This window comes from Vigna unguiculata, chromosome 4, assembly GCF_004118075.2.
Source record: "Vigna unguiculata cultivar IT97K-499-35 chromosome 4, ASM411807v1, whole genome shotgun sequence".
NCBI lineage: Eukaryota > Viridiplantae > Streptophyta > Magnoliopsida > Fabales > Fabaceae > Vigna > Vigna unguiculata.
Genome location: NC_040282.1, coordinates 6,962,501 through 6,970,106, shown reverse-complemented (window position 1 = coordinate 6,970,106; position 7,606 = coordinate 6,962,501). Strand labels below are relative to the sequence as shown.

General features: G+C 33.8%; 1 non-coding gene across 1 annotated transcript; it reads left to right on the top strand.

Moving 5' to 3' along the window:
- The first annotated feature begins 7,433 nt into the window (after window positions 1-7,433).
- Window positions 7,434-7,507, top strand: TRNAM-CAU. Its single transcript has one exon. It is a non-coding gene; the product is annotated as a tRNA-Met (tRNA).
- The last annotated feature ends 99 nt before the right edge of the window (window positions 7,508-7,606 follow it).

The following is a 7,606-nucleotide window of genomic DNA, read 5'->3' as shown; positions in this document are numbered from 1 at the left end:
CCCATGAGATCTACAAGCTAGTTTTTTTTCCTTTTCCCTATTTTAAGAGTTGTATACATTTTTTATTTTAAATATTTTATTTGAAAATATTACCACTTCATACCGCTCTGTATTGCAATGTTCATATAGTGACATGTATATTTACGTAGCATCTTTAATTTTTATAGGGATGACAATTGAATTTGTCTTTCTTGGTATTGTTTAAAATTGTCCCAAATTTAATGAAAAATCTTTATAGTGTAAATAATTCCTAAATTTTAAATATGTACATATATGTTTTATATTCCGTAATTTAATAAACTTATATTAATTTTTTCTTTAGTTTCATAATTTATTTTTAAGACACACATTTTATATTTTATATTTTTTTATAATTATTTGATAATTGTATTGTTATATGATATTTATGTAAAAATATTTTTTTCTTAATACTTAACATTAGAAAAAAAGAAAGTGTGTATTCTTTTGATGTTGAATATTTGATATTATAATGTGTTATTTGTTGTGGTTTTTATTTTTTGTTAAATTATTTAATTAATATATGAAATAATAAAGAGGATAGATACAAATATGTCTATGAAGATGAGGATAAAACAAATTTTTCGTAATTTGAAAATGAATATAAGATAATTAAACTCGCATTTACATAGTATATACATGATAAAACAAAGACACTTTAGGACAAATATGATCAATATTTAATTATATTTATATAATTATTTTGTATAAATTATTATTCATTATTTTATTATTATTATTATGGATTAACATTAATCAATAAATTATATTATTTGTTAATATCAATTATATTATATACTGTTATTATTGATATTTGTTCAGGTCAAGAAAAGAGATAACCTAGACCGAAAACAAAAAGAAAGAAGTAATTTAACCTTACCTCATAACTTACTTAGGCCAAAATAATTTTGTTCCTTGATCTTGGAAGTAACACTAGAGATGACAAATAAACCCGTCTTGTGGGTATTGTCCGAACTCGTTCCCGTTTTGACGGAGAATTCCTGCATTGACTAGGTATAAGTATGGGTATGGGGAATCTCCGAATTTTTCAATTGGGTATGAGGATGGGTATGAGGATGTACATATCCCGCCATAATACCCATCTCCGCCATATCTCCGTTCTCGTTTAAATTATTAAAATATTCACAATTAATTAAATAACTATATATATATATATATATACTTTCTATTTTTTATTTCTTCTAATTATTTTGTTTTTATAAACTCATTCGTATCCAATATATTTTTCATCTCATCATAAATCTTTATGTAATTATGTTAATATTCGACGGTCCCTGCTGCACGAAAAGAAGAAAAACAACGTTTATTTATTTAATGAACAAGGCACCTTACTCACCCATACCCATCATCCAAAACATGCACAAAGCTTACCAACCATCTCATATAATTCCTATGAACCCGAAAACATGTACACATCATGGGAACCCTTAAAATAATATCTTCATGTGCAAACACCACCTACTTCACACATAAAACACAAAACCCATATATATATATATATATAAAACACAAAACCCATATATATATATATATATATATATATACATATATATATAGATAGATATAGGATCTATGGAGCAATTACTTAGAAGTACATTTTGTGAAACAGCCCTTCCTATCTGATAGAAAAGGATCCCATGATCCTGAACCGATCTTACCTGAGATCGGAAATCCCAAGTTTGTCTATGAAGAACAGAACTAATTATATTAGTGTCTATGATGGATTTTTTTTGTATAATACTAATCGATAGGGCCTCATTGTTAAGTGCTACAAGATCTCGTACATTTGAACCCATCGTCGTGGACCCGAATCCATTAGTATGGGACATTTTCTTTTCCAAGTGAAATCCCCTAGTATATGAAAGAGTGAAAAAGTGTTTTCGTTGTTGTGGAATAAGAAGCCTTCGTATCTTAATGCATGTATTGAATTTATTCGGAGCTATTAGAGCTGGATCTACTTTTTGGGGAATATGAGTCGAAGCAATAACAAGAATATTTCTAGTGGAACATCTTTCACAATCCCTGGAGAGATAGTTCACTAAAAGACCGAGGGATAAGTAATTCGACTCAGTCACATCCAGATCATGAATGTTAGGAATCCATATTATGCAAGGAGACATTGCTTTTGCTAATTCGAAGTGAAAGGTGATATAAAATCGGTCTATTTCTGGCATCATATCCATAGTTAGCGTATTCATCATAGTTAGAAGCTCCAGCTCCATATCAAGGTCACGGTCGATATCGTCACTATCGTCACTATCATCAATATCGTCACTATCATCAATATAGTCACTATTATCAATAAGAAAACCCTTAGGCTTGTTATCCAGGAACTTGTTCAGAAATACTGTAATGAAAGGAACATAGGAGTTTGTCGCTAGGTATTTGACCAAATAGGATCGTCCAGTTCCTATAGAACCTATCACTAAAATACCCCTACTAGGGGGAGGTAGGGCTAAGCGGAGCGAAAAGGGTTTTCCATGAGATGGGAAATGCAAACTATTAGCCCCCCACAAGGTGTGTGAATAAGTAATTGTCTGATAATTAGCAAGGAATATACGTCTTTCTACTAAACAGGATGTATTGAATTCATAAATCATTAGATACTTTTTTTGAATGTCAACTAAGTATCGTAAGTAAATTGCTCCCGGTTGTTCACTTATTTGATAACCAGAGTTATTCTTTGATAAAAGATCACTATGAGTAAGACTCAATAGAATTTGATCAATCCTTTTTTCTGTTGTTAAGGTAGAAAACTGAACCAAGAATTCTTTTTCTTTATCATCAATCGAATCAGTGTTCGAGACCCAGGATTCTATTTGATCATCAATCCAATCACCATTCACGTTTTTTATTTTTCTTATCAAGGAATAGATTGCTTTACTTGGATGACTTAGATGTCTCGTATTTCTCGAAAAAGCGATTCGATTGATGGGATTTGGTATAATACTTATGAGATCGATGAGATTCCAATATTTATTCTTAGAACGTATGGATTTGACCCCATAAGCGGGACCACCACCCCATAGCATGTTGCTACCAAAAGCAAAACTCCGTATTTCTTCTAGAGAATCTCCTAATTGTTCCAGAGCAACTAGAAAGATATTCTTTAACCAGAAAGAATTCAGTTCAGATGTAGGATACCTATCCAGAAGTTTTCGCAACTCAATCATGTATGATGGAATCATCAAAGATTTTACCTTTTCGAACTCTGTCTGTAACTCACTATAGACTCGAGAAACAAAGAGAAGATGTGTACGAACGAGATATCCAGCAACAAGGAGAAGGAAAAGGATTGAATAGAAGAACTCCTGAACATTTAGCGATCTCAGATGTGTCGATATCAATAGTAACTCATTATTTCGATGAGTCATTTCTTCGGACAGAAGAAGATTATGGAAACAATTACCCGGAATCTCACTTATCAGATTCCATTGTGGAAGACACAATGGAATCTGACGAATTCGCCATAATATATCTGACCCATGCATAATATCATGAAAAATGGATACAAATTTTTGGCTGCTACTTAGTATCGGCAATAGGTCTGAAAAAGTATCTAAAAATATGAAATTTAGATATTTGTACCCCGTCGAGGTAAGGAACCATGGTATATATGTTTGGAATAGATTCCATTTTGAGAGAGTTGAAAAAACACTATCTTGTTGAAAGGTTCTATACATCTGACCTTTCTCAAGGCATTTTTGTAGACAAGAACTCCGTTTTTTCCTTTTTTCGGATGGTAAATATTTCTCAGAACATGGAGTGTGAATCCAACCCATGTTTGAATTGAAATTGAGATACTGATACAAGTTCTTCCCTTCTGAATCAGGTATATTCATATCTGAAAGAGGTTGACAATAAGTTTTTTCAAAATGGACTATTTGTCCCTCTGTTAGAGGTGTTCCAGAAATGTCTGCGATCGAGTAAATAGCTCCACGAACGAATGGATCGTATCGAATTGGAAAATGGAAAGATTTGTAGAAGTTATACCCTTCGTCGCCACTTTGCGGAAAATCGTTAGGTATCAATATGTTAGATACCTGTAACTCGATTGGTGAAATAGTATCTCTCTTCAAAAAAGCATGTTTTTTTTGACCATCGCAAAAAGAAAAGATTTTGTTGCGAATGAACAAGATTTTGAGGAATTGTCCATACGTAAAATCATAATTATTGATACGGGCCTTTTCCACATAAAAAGGGAATCTTTTGTTACAATAGAAGCAGAAGTGATATTGATTATTCAAGAATCGAAGTCGATTTGCTTTATAAAAATAGTATATCAATGAACTTCTATGAAATGGTTTCACGGGATTCAGCCAATTGTCTGGATCGTGGGATATCATTGAGAAATAGGAATCTGTGTTATCAAAAGATTTCCTGCGATTCTTTCTAGTATGGAATGAGTCAATCATCCACTTTGGTATCTTATTGAACAAAAATGGTGATATTGTTCCTCCATTGATCAAGAATTTCGATTTTTGGGAAGTATCTTGGTCATCCAATAATAAGGGTTTCCTTTTTTTCAAATGAAAGATTTGAAGACCTATTGATTCTAATAACTGATTACAGAGTGGATCATTCGGACCTTTCAATTCATAGATGTGGATCTCGGACCTATGAATGGGGATACCCCCAAAACTCACAAATAAAAAAGAAGGAAGTGAGTTAGACAAAAAGAGAAGAAACTTGGGCAAAAAAAGAAGTAACTTGGACAAAAATAAACAAAGTGACTTAGACAAATCTTTTTTGTCGATAACCTCAGACCAATCAATCGAATATTGATTAATATGTAATCGATCGAACACTACTTGAAAACGGCTATTCTGCTCAGAAATGAAATAGTCCAAATGTTCCTGGAAATTCTTGCTCCCATTGGACCATTTGTATCTATATACATTAGGATCCCAATTCATAGATCTCTCCGTTCGAGAAATCAAAATAAGAGGATCGAACCACTTCTTCTGACTCTTTTTCAAATTTGATAAATGTTGGTTGATCGTGTATTTCATTCTAGTTCGATGATTCAGAGTATCATTTCCTATTTGATACCTTTGAATTCCATATTCGAAGTTGCAATTGAATCGATTCAATACATTTCTTATGTAACCATGGGTGCTATATTGGATTTGAATCAGATTTCGGATCAATCTATATTGATTGACTGCCTCCATTATGTTGTTGCTAGCAAATACAACTATTTTAGGTTTTGGATCTTCCACATTATTTCCGCAAGAGGTCTGGACCCATTTTTTTATGATCCTTCAATAAAAAGATTCATTCTCTTCATAAAAAAGAGGAGGTAGAACCAATAAAGAGTGCTTTTTCGATTCATCCCTGGAGTTCAATAACTCATTCAAGAAATGTTTTTGATCCAATCCGGAGGAATCCATAGAAAAATCAAATTCCTTATGATACACCAGATCCGGCTCGGTTATTGATAGAGTGAATAGATCTGCCATTTCTTGAAATATATCTTCTGATTCAAAATCGTGGTGTAACGTGTATCTCCCCCTGTTCCGGTCATGGAATAGATGAAATAAACCCCAAAATGGATTTTTGTTCAAGAATGAAATCTTATTGGAACTGTCCAGTTCACCCTTTGGAACCATATCACATCCTCGATAGGATGAAATAGGATGAATTGAGACGGTATTTTGTAAGTACATAATTATCTTGAATAAATTCACTATTTCTTTCTTTTCCGATCGCCTGGAAAAAGCAAGATGTTTCTTTTGTTCTTTTTTCAACAATTTCTGATCTCTAGTAGACCTATCAGTAGGATTCGAACCCAGATGAAGTTCTGACCATCTGTCAGAGAAAAAAGAACGAGTGGCTCTTGCAGGATTCCCAAAAAATTCTTCGATTTCTTCCGGAAGCAGATGATTATTCATCTGCTTCTCACGTTCCATGAATAGTCGGCACATTGAGGAATATCTAGAAAGGATTTTAAGGAATCGCTCTGATTCTATCTCTGTTCGTTCCGTTTGAAGAAAGGAAGGATCCCAACAAAGAATCGATCTTTCTTTTAGTTGTTGAATCTCTCTTTGATTGATCAATGTGTGATATTTCGAATCCTCATTCCTAATGGAATCGAAAGAATCCTTGGATTGATCAGAAGATCCTTTCAATTGGCTAGAATCCGTTACTTGAATGAAACTAGATCTCGTGGAATCATATTGAAGATTTGATGATACATTCTGTACCTTGCTAAAAAATCGATCCTTGTTTCCCAACCACACATTGTCTAACCAAATCCAATTCTCTCGTGACATGTTCCTCAAAAAATCCGATTCGTGCGGACTCTTCCCCCAACTAACGAAGAGATCTTGACGGAATTGCCACATATGAAATTGAGCACAATTTTGCAAAGAAATAGCCCGCTTGTTTCTCAAGAAGAGATGCGAAACATGCTCAATATCATTTGATTGAATAATTGACCCAGTCCCTTGTTGTTTGAAGAAACCCTCCACTTCCTTTGGTATTTTTTCACGAAAAGCAAACATGAGATAATAAATCCAGTCTTTCACTAAGATTTCGAATAGCTGTCCCGAATTCAAGTTGATTATGTTTCGCCTCTTTCTCGGGGAAAGACGATCAAAAAATTCCCAATCATGGTCCTTACGGATCGGATCATCCATATAATATACAAAAAGGAACTCCAGATATTTGATATCTTTCTCTTTGAATGAGATCTCAATTCCAGCGATGGTTTCATTAGATATCTTACAACTAGAATCGCTCTTTTTTCCTATCCAGTTCCTCCACCACCGCGAATCCCAGTTAAATTCAGGCATGATATACTTTTTAGTTATTGGGAGAACCCGAGTACTCTCTTTCGGATCCAGGAAAGAACTCTCAGAGATCTTTTTTCCTTTTGGAAGATACAGGAGCGGAACAATCAACCTATTGATATTGGAAGACTCAGATGATTCTTCCAATGTATCATTTTTGGGTCCAATGGAATTCATAGGTATAGGAAGAAGCCTTGTCAAATAGGGATTTTTTCTTTCGACCATTTTTCGATTGTTAATACGATATATAAGGACCGCTACTACAAAGAGTACTACATACTTGATCGTGAAATATCGATTGCTTGTTGAACCCTGTGAATTGCGTGAAAGTAGGATACTCCAAATTCGGGAGTCCAAGAGTTTTATAAAACTCTCTTGATGGAAAAAAATATGAATGAAAAATCCCGCTGAATTGAATTGGGTCCATGAATCTAAGAAATAGCGAGAATTCTTGATTTCTCTCAATATCTCTCTCAATTCGAAAATCCAGGATTTGAATTGATGTCCTTTCATCGAATCCTCCTAATTGCATTGATTTATCCGAAAGATTTCACTTCAATTGGAATTTGGTTATTCACCATGTACGAGGATTCCCGCTAAGCATCCATGGCTGAATGGTTAAAGCGCCCAACTCATAATTGGCGAATTCGTAGGTTCAATTCCTACTGGATGCACGCCAATGGGACCCTCCCTCCAAAAAGTCTATCGGATTTTTGTTCAAGAATGAAATCTTATTGGAACTGTCCAGTTCACCCTTTGGAACCATATCACAT